The following is a 16,837-nucleotide window of genomic DNA, read 5'->3' as shown; positions in this document are numbered from 1 at the left end:
TCAAAAGAGCAAAGGAGTAAACATAGGAGCAAATGGCACCATTTACAAAAATGTAAATGACATTTGCATAAATCATAAGAGGAAATTATTTCTGGTCCCCTCAAGGTTTTCTTTCTTAAGTGTGGTTGTTTTGACAGAAGAAAACGAGTCAAGGACCTTATAACAAGGCAAGCAGCCGCAAGTTCCCCAGAACCTGACAGTGGTTTTAGTGTACAGTGTTTCAAAGCCGTTGGGAAATGTGGCTTTGCAGCTTCCCATACTCAGATCTGACACCTGTGTGTGAATGGGGACTGTACAGCCCCTCAAGGGAGAAAGGGCCAGCCTTTCTCCCCAAATCCTTGCAAGGCCGACTTATCCTGTCCAAGGTTTTGTTCTTCAGGAGAATTAACAGTGTGACACTGTTCATCAGACAGATACTTGTTTCACTGGGCATGTGCCTTAAATCTCATGGATGGTAAGGACAGGTTTGCATGGTAAAGACATACTGGGCATGTGCCTTAAATCTCATGGACGGTAAGGACAGGTTTGCATGGTAAAGACATACTGGGCATGTGCCTTAAATCTCATGGACGGTAAGGACAGGTTTGCATGGTAAAGACATACAAGCATCAGTTGCCTGTTGACAAGTTCCTCTCTTGCACAGCATTCCTCCCAACTCATCAGAAACTATCACCACCATTTAGAAACAGTCCTGGAGAGGCAAACATGGAGCTGCCGTCGAGCAGCCTAACTTAACAAGAAGGAAAGGCACATTAGTGGAACACGGTAGGTGAACATCTGTGATTATAAAACTCTGGATCTGCATCCTCAGAAAGTAGTTCTTGTTCATTAATTCTGCTCGCTTTGGAAGGAAATTCTCACCCCTTCACCTATGTCATCTTTTTTTTTCTTTTTTTCGGAGCTGGGGACCGAACCCAGGGCCTTGCGCTCGCTAGGCAAGCGCTCTACCGCTGAGCTAAATCCCCAACCCCCACCTATGTCATCTTAAACCTTATCATCTCATATCTTAGTCACATGGATGCTGGTTTTTATCCAACGCCAACCCAACTATTAGAAAGAAGAGCCACTTACCCTCTCCAGTGTCTACTCTCTGATTTCATTATCTTTCTACCCCACCCTCGATACTAAAGTGAAAATCAGTACTAGATGATATCTATCACCATTGTCTTAAAGAGAAATTAATTTTATTTGTTATTTATTTTTAAAATACGGAATGCTTCATGAATTTCATGCCATCCTTGTGCGGGGGTCATGCTGATCTTCCCTGTATTGCTTCAATTTTAGTATAAGTGCAGCTGAAGATAACACCTGTTTTTATTTTATTTTTAAGTCAATGTGGGAAAGAAGAAGAGGGGAAGAAGGAAGAGGAGGAAAAAGAAGAGGAGGAGGAAAAAGAAGAAGAAGGAGAAGGAGAAAAAGGAAGGAGAAGGAGAAAAAGAAGAGGGAGAGAAAGAGGAAGAGGAAGAGGAAGAGGAAGAGAAGAAGAAGAAGAAGAAGAAGAAGAAGAAGAAGAAGAAGAAGAAGAAGAAGAAGAAGAAGAAGAAGAAGAAGAAGAAGAAGAAGAAGAAGAAGAGGAAGAAGAAGACTCCTCCTCCTCTAGGATTATTATTCATTTTATGTTATATAAGACATCAAGAGGTTCAAATTCAGCTATGTGCAAAATTAAAGCATTTCTATGTGAAACATGCTATCCTATTTTGAGGGCAAGTTTCAAGTTGGAACACTGCATGTCTGAAAAGTTTATCAACCTCTTTTGTAAAAGACAGTCTCACTCTGTTGTTCAAGCCAGTCTCGAAACCCTGGGTTCAAGTGACCATACTTCTTCACCCTCTTGATAGCTAGATACAGACACACACACCACTGTACCTGGTGGATGGTTTTAATTTTTCCTAATCAAATGTCTTCCTTTTTAAGCTACAAATGTATTCACTGTACAAAAATATATTTTCTAATAATACCTTTGAACAATAAACCGTGGGAAGAGTTTCTTTTGGAAGGTAACTTACTGTTCACTAATTGACTCTCCTATCTTGAAAGACTCAGTGAGTTTCAAAAAGTAATTATATTGATATGACCCACATCCGGCCCTTCATTTCTGACATATTTTAATTTTACCCGAATGAACATCTCTACTCCATTTGAACGCTCCGAAGCCGAAATGAACCTGGTGATTATATTCACCACAGTCAAAGTTAGCGGCTATCACTCTTGTATCTATAGCTAAAACTCAGACTTTGAAATTTTCATTTTCTTCTTGAAAGCCTGCACGAAATAAATGCCTTCAGAAATGGGGAAAGGTGACTTCGTGGGGGATAATACAGGACTTAGTGGCTCCACTAAGCTTCGTGGCGGAACTGTAAAAGACTAAAGATTTATATAATCTGAAAAGAAGCCAGTGTATCCCACAGCATAATTAGAAGCAGTGGACCTGTTTTTTCTATCCGCCACATTGAGCAATTCCTAGCCAGGAGGATACTCCATCACAGAAGCAAGTGGAAACTTGGAATTAACACAGCGTGTGAGGTGGCCGTGGGCTCAGTTGAAGCCCCAGTTCCCTTTCAGTCTGACTAATTATTTTGTCCTACAACGTGGACATTGTCCAGCTAAGTGGCTCAGATCCTGCAGGCTGTACACAAATCCTGGAATATGTGACCGTTGTCAGAATGCATTTTCCTCTTACTGTTCCAACGCTGTGTTCTGCAGGGGGTGCGGGGGGAGAAAGAACCCTAAGAACTTTTTGCTTCTAGTTCAAGTCTCACGGTCTTGTTTAGTTCCTGTAAAACTGGAAAAATGACTGACAGGAATTTAGAACAATCCTTTGGAATAAAAACTTGGCTCACCAAGATCTTAGAATTCTGAGGAATATCTCATTTCCCAATCAGATTCTCCCCAGAGCACTGAAAGACAACCAAGGATTTTGCTTGACATGAATGTAAGATTATTGATGGGCATTGTGAGTCATACTTACAATCCCCAAACTTGGGAGACTGAGGCAGAAGTATGTGGCTAGCTTGGACTACAGAGAGAGGTCCTGGAGAGAGAGAGAGAGAGAGAGAGAGAGAGAGAGAGAGAGAGAGAGAGAGAGACGAAGAGAGAGTCCTTTTAGAAAATAACCTATCTCCTAGGATTTGGTAAGTATAAACAGAGGAAGATCACCATTGGTAATCACCATCAGGAGGGGCTAGAGAGATAGCTCAGCGGTTAAGAGTTGTTGCTCTTCTTCTAGAGAACTGGAATTCAGTTCTCAATACTCACATTAGACAGTTTGTAACCACCTCTTATTACAGCATCAGGGAAATCCAGTGTCTCTGGCTTCCTTGGGCACACACACACACACATACACACACACACACACACACACACACACACACACACAGGAACACAGGAACACACATGAGTATACACACATACACATGGCATACTTACATATACACCTAAAAGAAAAATAAATCTTTAAGACTATACCATGCATAAAAGACAATGAATCATTTATACTCATATTTTATTTCCATATTCAAAACCATAAAATTACTTTGGTAGAACAATCCTTTGGAATAAAAACTTGGCTCACCAAGATCTTAGAATTCTGAGGAATATCTCATTTCCCAATCAGATTCTCCCCAGAGCACTGAAAGACAGCCAAGGATTTTGCTATGTGTATATTCAGTCTAACCCTGAAGTCACCTGAGTCAAAATCCCAGCGATGCACCTCACTAGTCCTATCCGGTTTTCTTCCCATAATTTCTCAGTGTGCAAAAGACAAACAAATCAGGAGAGTGGTGTACAGTGCCTTACCCCAGACCCAGTGCCTTCAGCCTTGGGTACATGCCTGACATCTTTAGCTTGAGTTAAATGATAAACGCTCAGCTTAGTTTTTTTCCTAACCCCATGTGACCCCTGTCCTCTGACCTATATCTCAAGATCTATGGCCTTACAGAAAGAGACAAAGAAAATCCCCTGCCATGGCAGCTGGATTGTCCCTGCGCATGGACACATTCCAGGGCCATTTTCTATTCGCCTGTTCATCTCGCTCACCTGTGACAGTTTTGAGAAACTTGGACTCAGTCACCCCACCACTTTGCTTTTATAGTTGATGGCTGTCTTACTTAGGGTTTCTACTGCTTCAGGAAAACATCAGGACCATGTGGAGGAAGGGGTTTATTTGGCTTCCACTTCCACATCACTACTCATCATCAAAGAAAGTCAGGACAGGAACTCAAGCAGGGCAGGAACCTGGAGGCAGGAGCTGATGCAGACACTGTAGAGGGCTGCTTGCTCCTCATGGCTTGCTTAGCCTGCTTTCTTATGCAGCCCAGAACCACCAGTCCAAGGATGACACCATCCACATGGTTTAGGCCCTCTCCTACCAATCAGCAATTAAGAAGATGCCCTACAGACCTGCCTACAACCTGACTCCATGTAGGCACTTTTTATCAGGTGAGATTCCCTCCTCTCAGATGACTTCAGCTTGTGTCAAGTTGGCATAGAACTATCTAGCAAAATGACCAAGCCCATGGCTGACAAACCTATAAAGTGATTGAAGTATATCAGAACTCACATAGTAGAAGGAGAGAACTGATTCCCCCACATGCACAGAGGTATGCATACATGAGTGCATGCATGCTTGTGCGCGCGCGCGCACACACACACACACACACACAAAATGAAGAAATAGAATTCCAATGAGAAATCTGTCCAAGCATCAGAGATCCAAGCCAGAACTGACCTGAGACAGGAATTGAATCTGATAGACTGCTCCCTGCTAAACAAGGATCAAAAACCAGATCATAGCAAAGACAGAACCTGTGAGTTTAAATTCTTGGATTGTCTACGTGTCTTCCACTACCTTTGCTCAAATATCATTCCTAAACCAAGACCTACAACTCTGCTTTGGAAGGAAAAAGAACTGAATTTTGTATCTTCATCCTGAAAAAGGAACTCATCTTCTCCATTAACACACACTGGAATTGCAGTGTCTGTGAACCGGAGCCAAGCTTCCCAGGACTTTTCTTCATCCCTCTGGGGAAATTATAAGATTCAGTCTGTGACCCACGTCCCTGCAGACACACTGGAGATCAGAGTGCAGGCAGAGCAGGGGAATTTCAAACAGACCTCTTAAGGTAAACTGTGCCTTCCAGAACATGGTTTGGATGGATAAGCTTTGGAGCTCTTCTATCTTTCCTCTCAGTCTTACTCCCGTGGCATTCACTTTCTGCCAGGTGACAATGAGGCCCCAATAAAGATTAGGGAACCTGTGCTAATATTTAGTCTGTGATAGAAGCCTGCGTACAAGCTAGCTATGCATGCTCTTTAGTAAGATGGCTCCAAATCCAGAATGACAGTACAGAGATGTCTAAAATCAACCCAGGCTGGGTAAAGACAAAATAAAGTCTCAGGATATAGTGAGCGTCCTCTTGCACTCTACCACATGGGTCTGATCTGATCTTTATAACTTGTTTCCCACAAGTAAGGACTGAACATCACTGAGCTCACGTATTCTCAGCTCAGGAAGGACTCAGGAAGCCCAGTGAATGATGGAGGAAATGACTCAAGTGAAATAGACAGGACCAACCCTCAAGCACGGATTTGAGAGGGGGTGTGGAGTAGGATGGGGATTGAGGAGAAGAGGAGGCAATGCTATAATTATACTTTAGCTAAAATGAAATAAACTATATTATAAAGAAGATGCAGATGGAGATGGTAGCATCAAAGGCCACCTTAGAATATCTTCAGATATTTTCCTTTGTCTGACAGTGACTACAGCCATCTCATGGTTAAAAACTTGCTTGTCAAGCTTGCTGTGGGGATGTTTTACCTTATACGAAATTGTGAGGCTCTAATATTCTAGTACAAGATGAGAATCTTAGGGTGGGAGTGTGGGGGTTAGCACCACTCTCATAAAGCACTAGTTGTGGAATGACCAGGAGCCCTTCACATGAGGGTTTACATAACCTAAGGCAAGTATTGAACACTAGTGCCACACAAGTGACAAGTAGGGACAAAAGGAATTGCCACTGAGCAGAAAAACATAAAGGTCCTTTCACCTCTGCTTACTCAGTTCTTACATACAGTGGACATTTGAAGTCACATAACTGAGAAAACCGTTATTGGCTACCCTGGCCTTAGAACCCCTGATAAGTGAGTTAAAGAGCAATTGCCTATGTATCCTTACAGAAACAACTGACTCTTTACTGCAGCCCAGAGATGGACTAGCGAAGGCTGGCCTTCTTTTTCACATCTGCTTGACTTTTTGTTGCCCAAAACTGTGAGTCCGATACTCCTCTCTTCGACCTGCAGACAGGTTGATCATTTGAGAAAGGTTTTGTCCAAAATATAAAACATTAACTTGGCCTATTTCCTTTTGAGGCACATACACTTTCCTTTGAGTAAGTGAGGGTGAGGTTGGGGACAGGGGTAATGTGAGGCTCACTTGTGCCTGTGCCTGTGCCTGTGCCTGTGCCTGTGCCTGTGCCTGTGCCTGTGCCTGTGCCTGTGCCTGTGCCTGTGCCTGAAGACCAGACGTGCCTTTCCTTGCAGCTTAAGAAATACATTCCCTTATATTTCCTGTACTTTCCCAGCAGCTCAAACACCTAGAGCAGCCTTTTCAGAAAGCCCAAACCAAACCATGAGGCCAGAACATTTATGAGAGATGATTAAGCCAGTACCAGGATATAACCCAGTTCCTGAGTTCAGTCACTGCTGGCTAGTGTTTGTCTGTTTGTTTGTTTTTGTGGGAGAAGGCAGGGAGACCTGGCACTAGCCAGAATTATTTTGGGAAGAGAAACCTTTGAGAGAATGCATACATCAGATTGGCCTGTCAAAGCTGTGGGGCATTCTCTTGATTAATGATTGACACTGAGTGCCCATCCGAGTGTGGGTAGTGCCATCCTTGAACAGTTAATTCTGTGTTATGTAAGAAAGCTACCTCTAGATTCCTGCCTTGGGTTTCTACCCTGACTTTCCTCAATGGACTGTAACCTGGGATATCTAAACCACACAAATCCATTTTCTCCTCAAGTTGCATGTGGTCATGGTGTTTGTCACAGAAATAGAAACTTACTTATGGCCATCACCCCCTGTTAGCCCACACACCTGGAGCTTGGCATGATCAAGCAGCAGGAAAACATCTCTAGAAATGATGCCTGTGACCAATGGACAATTACCAAACTATAGTCAGCCTAGGAAAAATCAATAAAAGCCTGTTGCTTCCTCTGTTGATATCTGTAATCTGTTCACCTATGAACAGTGCTAGCCAGCTTGAGACAGCTGGCTCAGACTGGAATTGTATTAAAGGACGTTTGCCTGATTCATTCCCAATATGTGACCCTGTCTCCTTTCTCTCCCAGAAGACCCTGACAATAGGACTCTGAGTTTCTATGCAAGGTCAGCTTCCTGGGGAGAAACAGCCTTTGCATTCCTCTGCCTGTAGGCACCTGCAGGGGATTGAATTCTTTGCAGGGCCAGCCTAACAGGTGCCATCATTGCAAAGCATGAAGAGCAAAGAACAAGAGTGCTTTTCTGACACCACCTCCCTCCACAGAGACCGGCAATCTGTAAGCTTTGGAATGTGTAGGTAGAATGGAAGATATACATGATTTCAATCTCAGAACTGTAAAGATGCATTCAGCATGATCGGAACATAAACGGGGAAATACGATGTGTCTATTTGTTTCCAGCCTGGATGATCCAATGGATAGATAAATGAAAATTCAAGTATAAATGACTTTTCTCCATAGCCATCATAGAAAGAAAACCCTAAAATGGCAGTGTCAAAGCCTCACCCTTGTTTACTGGAAAACAAGATTTGTCATGAGGCCATCATAGTAAAGAGATTTAACCCACAAGCTTTCAAGTTGAGGTGCACAGTTTAACTCTCGCACTCACCGTGTCTACTGTTAGCGTTCACTCCCACTGACTGTGAACTACAGGCTCTCGCCAGAGCAATTCGATGCTACTGGTTTTCTACTGTCAATTTAAAGTGACTGCTGGAATTTTAACACATCCTTTAAAGAAGAAGTCTAAGGTGTTTTCAATGATGTTATTGAATATATGATACCCTACATCTTAACGTCACCCCTCTATCCTGTCTTTGTCCACATAAGTTGAAGGAGCTAGGACTGGAAGAGAACTGTTTTGCTGTGCCCACAAATCAAAGAAACAAACAAACATCAACCAGCAGTGACTTAACTCAGGAACTGGGTTATATCCTGGTGCTGGCTTAATCATCTTTCATAAATATTCTGGTCTCGTGGTTTGGTTTGGGCTTTCTGAACAGGCTGCTCTAGGTGCTTGAGATGCGGAGAATGTACAGAAAGTATAAGGAAATGCTATGGAACTGACTACTGGCTTGCTCCCCAGAGCTTGTTCAACCTATTTTCTTACAGCACCCAGTACCTCCAGCCCAGAATTAGCACTGCCCATAACTAGACAGGTTCTTCACATCACTCATTAATCAATATCTCACAGACTTGCATAAAGCCAAACTTATGGAGACATCTTCTCAACTAACGAAAACAAACCAGCACATGTGGGCTGAAGGGCCACTGGTGACGGTAGACATCTGAACGCAGCACATCGCGCTGGAAAACAGAAGATTTCCAAACAGGAGCGCCTACCACTCGCAGGCCTGCTTTATCAAGTGCAGCACTTGCCTTGGGAGGTTCTAGAAAGCCATGATTTAGGGCATACGGCTTCTCAGTAAAATTAGCATCAGGGTTTGTATGACATTTAGATGGGCGCTGGAGTCAAACACATTCTTTAACTTCAATACAATAAAACTGAACATCATCAGCCACAAACACTGACTGCAACATTCATGTGCATGAGTATACACTAAAGGACCAAGGGTGATAAGACTTCATTTAGATGATAATTTAGAACTGGTATTATAGCCTTAGGGGTAGTCAAAGACATAGCGTTGAAAAGCCCTCAAGTCAATGTGAGAATATCCTGGTGAATATTGTGGTGACTGTGAATGAATGAAAGGGTGACTCTGTGTAGAGTACCGAGAATGTTGACTTGCCACTCAGAGAGAAAATGTGAAGATACTACATCCCTACTGCATACCACATACAAAAGGGTTCTCGTGTTGCACTTAAACCACTAAGCAGGAAAATAACTGCAGGGTCCTGAAGAGTATATTTAAATACTGAAGGATGCCTTTGTAACATTGGAGTAAGAGGTTTCTCTTAATAACAACTAAATAGGCATTTAAGTCTTATGATGGAATATTATCCAGTATTAAAAATGAAGGCACTCCTGATATTTACGACAATATAGGGCATTATGCAAAGTGTCATAGCCAACTAAACAAACACCAAGAGAGCATTGATCACACAGGCATGCGACAGGTGACAGGAAGTGGGGAAATCACTTAAAATTCAACACTGTGGTAGTGTGGTGGCACTCGGGGGCTGCAGCAGGGGGATGACCATTTCAAAGTCAGCCTAGGCGAAGAGGTAAAATTCATCTTGGCTTGGCAATCCCCTTAAGCTGACTTTCAGCTGCCACAGCCTCCTATCAGGGAAGTAAGAATTGTAACAGCATTTATTGCCTGTTTTGTCAGAGCCGTTTCTTCAAAATTAATGCTCTAGATATCTTGTTTTCAAGTAGAAAAGATACTTGAAACCATATAATAGGAAGATAGAAGGGAAAGACCAAAAGATTGGGCTTGTCAGGAGCTGTGCGGCCACCAACGCTGTTCTCAGAGTTACTCAGACACTCACCTATTCGGAGCGGTCATTTCTAAGCGGTCCCTACCCCAGCATGTGAGGTGTGTTCTAATAGCATTTACAGCCAGTTAATGTTCACATTAAAATGCTACCAAATCTCCTAGTAACTAAGACGGAAAATACACCTCAGCCTGGAAATTCCCTTAAGCCGATATTTTCAGCTACCACAACCCCCTGCCAGGAATGGGTAACAACGTAACAGCATGCTGATTTATCTCCTATTTTGTCAGAGTGCTTTCTTCAAAATTAATGATCTAGATATCCTGCTTCCTAAGTATGTGAAAAATAGAGTCTTTAAGGAATTCTGCCATATGCTTGAAACTAAATCAGCATGTGTGCCTGGGAGAAATCTATCATTCCATGAAACCAATAAATATTCCTTCTCAATAAATGTACAGGAGATGAGCACAAAGAGAAATTACCTCATCTATCAGTTGGCAATCAAATATTTCAGGTAGTTCTACTCTCAGATGTTGTATTGTTAGTTTCCTTGCTAAGACTGAGGCTCTGCTCCCTGATGAAGGTGAAGGGGTGGGTCAGAACTTCAGGTAGAAGCCTTGCCTTCTCTGCTCTCATGGACCTGCAGAGTCCAGGGAAGTCTCCCGACCTGTACTGCTAGCAAGTCTCTTGAGCCATCAGTGTGGAATCATTTCAAGGACCCCCAGTGGCTCAAAGTTTCCATTTCCAAGGCAGATGGACAGGCTCTCTGGGAAGACACTAGGCTGAATGCTTTCTCTTCCTGCACCTGTCTTCCTGTGCACAGAGGGAAAGCAGAGACCCTTGGCAGAAAATGTTACAAGAAGCATTTGTTTCATTTCTTCCATGCGACTGAAAAGTGCGTCAAGATACCATGTTATAAAACAGCTACTTCATCACCATGTCTTCCTTGGAAAAACCCAATATACATAGGTGGGGTCCATTGGAGATGACCTGGGGCCACATACCTGGCCAATGGTAAAACCAGGCTCTAGGACATAGTATCAATGACCTTCAGATCCAAACATGCACTAGTTTCACTCAAGGGAGTTTAGAATCCCAGTTACCTGGTTTGGTCTCTGCACAGGGGAGACCTTGCAACCCGTAGTTTTTAATCATGCCCCCTGAAAATTGTGATGGCCTCCTGTCTTAGTCAGTGTTCTATTGCTCCGAAGAGACCATGACACCTCTTTACAAACGAAAGAGCACTTCATAAGGGTTGACTTATATAGTTCAGGGGTTAGTTCATTATCATGGTGGCACTCAGGCAGACATGATGATAGAGTGTACCCAACAGATGTGCATCATGATCCATGGGCCACACTGAGCCTGGCTTGAGCACTTCAAACCTCAAAGCCCACCCCCAGACACACCTCCAACAAGGCCACACTTACTCCAGCAAGGCCACACTTCCTAGTAGTGCCACTCCCTATGGGTCTGTAGAGGTCATTTTCATTCAAGTCACCAGTGTCCAACCCAAGTAAGCCAGCTCCCTTATGGAAAACAGCTGTCCCCACCTGCTGTGGAATCAGCTACCCTGAGCACAGAATTGAGACGGCACAGGGCTTTGAGGTGTCACAGCCACCAAGAGAAGGAAAGTGTCTGATGTCTTCAACAATGATGATCACTGGCCAAGCTGATCGGGGCAGGTCAATTCATGGAATATAATTCAGCTACAGACAACCACAAGACTTCGCTAACCAACTTGGCGGAGCGAAGAAAAGGCATAGAAAAAGCCACGGACTAAGATGCTAGGAGGGAGGGCACACATGTCACCCTCCCTTGGGAAGAAATTCTCTCTCAGGGAAGTTTTACTCTTCGAAAACTGAATTATAAACTCATGTTCATGCTGGGAGCTGTTGTTTGGCGCAGACAGAAGTTAGATGGATAGCGATGTTGCACTGAGACGACCCTGGACTCGGAAGCAAGTACTTCCTTCTGCTTAGGTTCCAGGCCAATAAGGTCAAGGCCATTGGTCTCAAAAAAGCATTTATCATCTATCTCAATCAACATTTTTCCAACACTAACAGAAGCCTCACCACTAATGATAGTTTACCAGAACACAGTAGGCACAATAAATAAAGGATTCCCAAGAAATGGATTCTCCTTAGCCCTACAAATTTATGTCCTTGTACTGTGTGCCCTGGATTGATCCAGTTGGTATTCCATGCACATACTGTATGTAGGGAGGCTCACCACTTTTTCAACGTGCCTCATCCCCATCCAACACATCCCGCCATGCACCCTACTCCATGATTCACTCTAACTCACACCTACAGCCCAGCTCTGAAACGCCTTCCACTGGGAAGCCTTTGGATTCCCATTTTCCTTTTCTTTGCTCGCACAGCAATTTGTTGATGGCAATACTTGTGATGTAAAGTCATTTGTATCTGTGCTACTAGACAGCAGGCTCCCTGGGGCTCGAGATGCCTCGTGAGCTCTTTCATTCATTCATCAAAGTGTTCCCCACTGTGCAGACCAGGCACTATGCAGGCAACAGAGAACCCCACAAATAAAGCACAGGGCAGCCTGGCTCCAACTTAAGGAGCAAAGACACTTAACAACAGGGCTAGGGAGCTGTCCAGAGCCCCAAGGAAGAATACATGAAAGCCAAACCAAGCTTAGAAAGCTAAGTTTTCTCTGTGGATGTGACAGTTATTCGTACCCTGACTGCTGAGTGATAGAGTAATGAATCGGAAATGGAAATTCTTAAGTACTCTAGGAAGAAAGAACTGCCTGCCTCATTGCCAGCCACTCTGCCTATTGTAAGCCTGCATGCACACTCACATGTGCACACACATACACACACACATACACACACTTACACACATACACACACAAACACATATACACACATGCAGACACATAGACACACACACTCACACACAGAGACACACAAACACACACAGAGACACACAAACACACACATACACGCTCACACATATACACACACAGACACACACTCACACACACATAAACACACATAGATACACACACATACATACATAGGCACACACACATACATAGACATACACACATACACACTCACACATACACACACATAGACACACACTCACACACACATAAACACACATAGATACACACATACACACACATAGACACACACTCACACACACATACATACACATAGATACACACTCATACACACTCACACATACACACTCACACACATAGACACATATTCACACACATACATACACACACACAAATACACACACATAGACACACACTCATATACACACATATACACTCACACGTATACACACACACATATATACATTCACAACACTCACACTCATACACACACACACACACACACACACATATACACACACACACAGCCAGTCTCCTGCTCATAACCTACTGCAGCCCTCCTGTTGTTCATACACAGGGTTGAGCAGGCATTTACTGGTTCAGTGACTGAGTGAGGACATCACTTTCCCAGCTGCTTTTAGTTCCTATGGTGGAGGCTAAGGTATTACCAGGGGAACTGGGAAAATCTCTGAGCAAAGGTAGTCAACAATACCCTAGAGATGTGATCAAACCCCAGATCTGGCAAACAATAAATGATGGTAAAATTTTCTAACTAGAATGCAAATTAATTGTAGAATGCTGTCATGATAACTTATTAAACTAACTTACCGATGTATTCATCGAGCGTCTGCTTTAATGAGCACTTTGTGCTTGAACTGTTTGCCAACCAGACTCAGAGCATGCACACTACAGTTATAGACATGTGAGAGAAATGAGCTTAATTAAACGAAGACACCAAAAGTGTAAAACTATAGCTGAAAAATATGAGCAGAATTAAGACAAATAGAGGCCAGCAAAAATTAAAGATTTTGGTTTCAAAAGCTCAGAAATTTTAGTATTAAAGCACTTTTCACACTCGTAAGAATAAGGGCAGTGTTGTTGCTGTTGCTTTATTTTGGTTTTAAGGGGGAAATGTAGGGAGGTCAGAATGCCTGCTCCTTTCTGGTGGAATTGTCAGATCATGTAATCTCTATAGAAATCAATATAGTGATCCCTCACCAAAAGTAAAACCAGAATGAATCATCACAAGATCCAGTAGCTTCGCTTCTGCCTATCTCCCCAACATCAGGGTTTACAGAAGGCACAGGCTCCTGTCAGTATTTGTCCTGTTCATAGCAACCTTATACCTACAGAGTATACATAGAAACAGCCTGCATGTCCACTGAAGAACAGATACAGACAATGGAGAATCATACAGCTTCTAAAAGGACGGACACTCTAACACATGCTATACCATGATAAGCCTGAAGACATTATTCACCTAAGAAAGTATTAAAACTCAAATCCAGGACAGACGGCTGAGGTACATATTAACATATCTAAGTGGACCTGGCCAGCCAGGTTCTCCCAGCACCCTTCAGTCCCTACCTGTCACAGGGTCCTCCTTGCTGCCATATCCCACTCCCTGCCCTGCACTCTCCCGCCCATGGGCTGAGCTGCCCTTGGCCTATCTGCTCTTCTCTATGTAACTCAGCCATTTTGGCTACACTGCTCCTTTTGGCCCTTGTGTACCTCTGCTCACCACGCCAGTCTCCTCTCTCTCCTCACCACCTTCCATGTATGGCCCGCTCACGGCCATGTTCACTCTGGACCCTTCCAGATGCCTCTGTCTATATACCCACTGACATCTATAATAAACCTCTTCCGCCATACTTTCGAGCAGTCACGGCCTCCCTTTTGATTTCAGTTTTTCATTCAGAAATCCATCTCTGTGCATTCAGAAACCTTTACTGTTGCCCTATTTTGTAAATGCCCATTGCCGTTAATAACCCAGTTTAGGAAGGGGTGCCTTAGTGGAAGGAGAAGCCCTGGGTCCTGCTAAGACTGAACCCCCAGTGAACTAGACTGTTGGGGGGAGGGCGGCAATGGGGGGAGGGTTGGGAGGGGAACACCCATAAGGAAGGGGAGGGGGGAGGGGGATGTTTGCCCGGAAACCGGGAAAGGGAATAACACTCGAAATGTATATAAGAAATACTCAAGTTAATAAAAAAAATAATAATAATAAAAGAAAAAAAAGGAAGGGGTGCCTTGTACAATTAACTTGTTGTGTATAGATTCTGGAAGCTGGTGAATTGTCCATTTGTTTCCAGGAGCAGAACAATTCTACCCACCCCAAACTTTCTTCTGTGAACAATGAGGGTTTTTTTTTTGTTTGTTTGTTTGTTTGTTTGTTTTGAAAATTCACTGATTTGTCTTGGAGAACAGATTCAAACCATGGGTATGTCCTTGCTGCGGTTTCTGAATTCGACACTAGTGGGCGGTTGCTGTTTGTTTTCTAGTGGCTGGTGTTTCTGCCATTTTTAGCAGCAAGAAGCCCTTGAAAGAAGCAAAAGAAACACTAAGCCCTGTGGGTGATCAGTCAGCAGGACTGCTTGACCTCGTGACAGTTCAGTGAAACTGGATTCCCCTCCACGGAGAGAGCAGCAGCATAGGGAAGCCACACGCAGTGTGGTGTTTTTCATTTATTTTGTCAGGTGGACTTGAATCTTTGCTTTTTAATAAGGCAATGATGTAGTCCGTGAGGTCAGTGGAAGGTTTAGAGGATCTTGTTATACCCTTCCTAATGTAGCAGCTTACTATGAAAAGAGATGAGTTATATAGACATAGTGGACAACTCTACCCGTGTTACGTCCTTAATAGTGTAAACAGTTTGTATGCACAGACTTGAAAACCTAGTCAGACATCTCCCTAGCATAACATGATCACGTGACCTGCATTTTCCTTCCTGAACATCACCTATTGTGCCCTCCATAGAAAAGTAACCTGTGTAAACCTGCTCGCATTTGGCTTATAAGATAGGCTTTCCTCAAGAACATTGGCAACATGAGTCAAGCTAGAAAGAATCATGAAGGTGATCACAAGGTTCTCTTCTCTGGGACCTTCCATAAGCTCATTATCCGAGGTAGTTTCCCTGGAATGCTCCTCTCCCTGTGATCAAAGTAGGCTTAATACCAGACGGGATGTGGGGCAGCCCAAAGCACCAACCTAATTTGGGTAACTGGAATTTAGGTTCTAGCCCCACTCATAGTGGGATTCTGAGAAGCCGTCCAACTCTTCTTGACCTTGGGCTTCTTGGCCTCCTGTTTCTTGTTTGAAAAAAGAGTCAATATTCCCTGACTGGGAGGAAGTGTTTAAGGTTGAAATAAGATGCCTTATATGGAAGCACCCAGCATGTAACCATTGGTCAATGTATATTAATTAACTCTCCTGGAGCTGTTTTAGAGGGATCAGATACCATCGGCAATGAACCCTGCACTGTGCCTACCTTGCATGGGGGATTTTACTTAAAATGGATGAGCAACATATCTGACAGCATATGAGTGGCAAATGACAACAGCACACAATAGTATTCAGAAAGCAGGAAAATAGGAAAAACTGACCATGTTAATTTGAGTGGGGCAGTCGTCCACAGACGAGTCAAGCAGTTGAAGTAGGTCTTCTAGAAGGCTTCATGGAGGAGAAGGAGGTGTAGGTGGCACAAGACAAAGTCAACTAGGTTTGAATTATCAGGTTACATTACCTGAGGCATTAGTACAGTATTAAAGCACAAATACGCTGTCTTCAGCCCAGTAGAGCATTGACCACAACACATGCCTCTTACAGAACCAGTGCCCACCTGCTAACGGACCTGTCCCTTGCCCGCTCAGTGCCTCCTGACACCTTGCTCATCAGAGTGCCCTGAACTTTGCCACCACGCTCCTCACCTCTGATGCTGTGGGCTCTGCAGAAGGTGAGAGACGACAGGGGTATATGCTCGGGGAAGGGCTTAGCCCCCAAGAAAGTAGTTCGGCTTGAAAGGGGTTTCATTGCCAGAGGTGGGTTTGCAAGTGAAGGTCCCCGGGGAGCAATCAGCATCTGTACACAGACAAGGTGATGGGCACAACAATGGAGGAAGGGGTGCCAAGAGTGCAGCAGGACATGGCTTGGACACCTTTAACATCTGCCACACAGAACACAAGAGCACAGCGCAACTGTGCTTTGGCTCAATGGACCACATACCTTTAGACAGCACACTCCTAAGACCGCAGTCCTTTCAGTTCTACCAGATGCATTAGACTCAGTTTGGGGAAGGTTTT

General features: G+C 43.7%; 1 protein-coding gene and 1 non-coding gene across 3 annotated transcripts in view; both read right to left on the bottom strand.

Annotated features, from left to right (window-relative positions):
- The window catches only part of Clvs1 (clavesin 1), a 294,395-nt gene that overhangs the window by 254,149 nt on the left and 23,409 nt on the right, over window positions 1–16,837 (bottom strand). The window lies entirely within an intron of this gene.
- Window positions 1,203–1,308, bottom strand: LOC120103214 (U6 spliceosomal RNA). Its single transcript, XR_005505306.1, has one exon. It is a non-coding gene; the product is annotated as a U6 spliceosomal RNA (small nuclear RNA).

Source organism: Rattus norvegicus, chromosome 5 (genome assembly GCF_036323735.1).
Source record: "Rattus norvegicus strain BN/NHsdMcwi chromosome 5, GRCr8, whole genome shotgun sequence".
Lineage (NCBI taxonomy): Eukaryota > Metazoa > Chordata > Mammalia > Rodentia > Muridae > Rattus > Rattus norvegicus.
The sequence above is the reverse complement of the archived record's forward strand: the minus strand, read 5'-3'. Positions and strand labels throughout refer to the sequence as shown.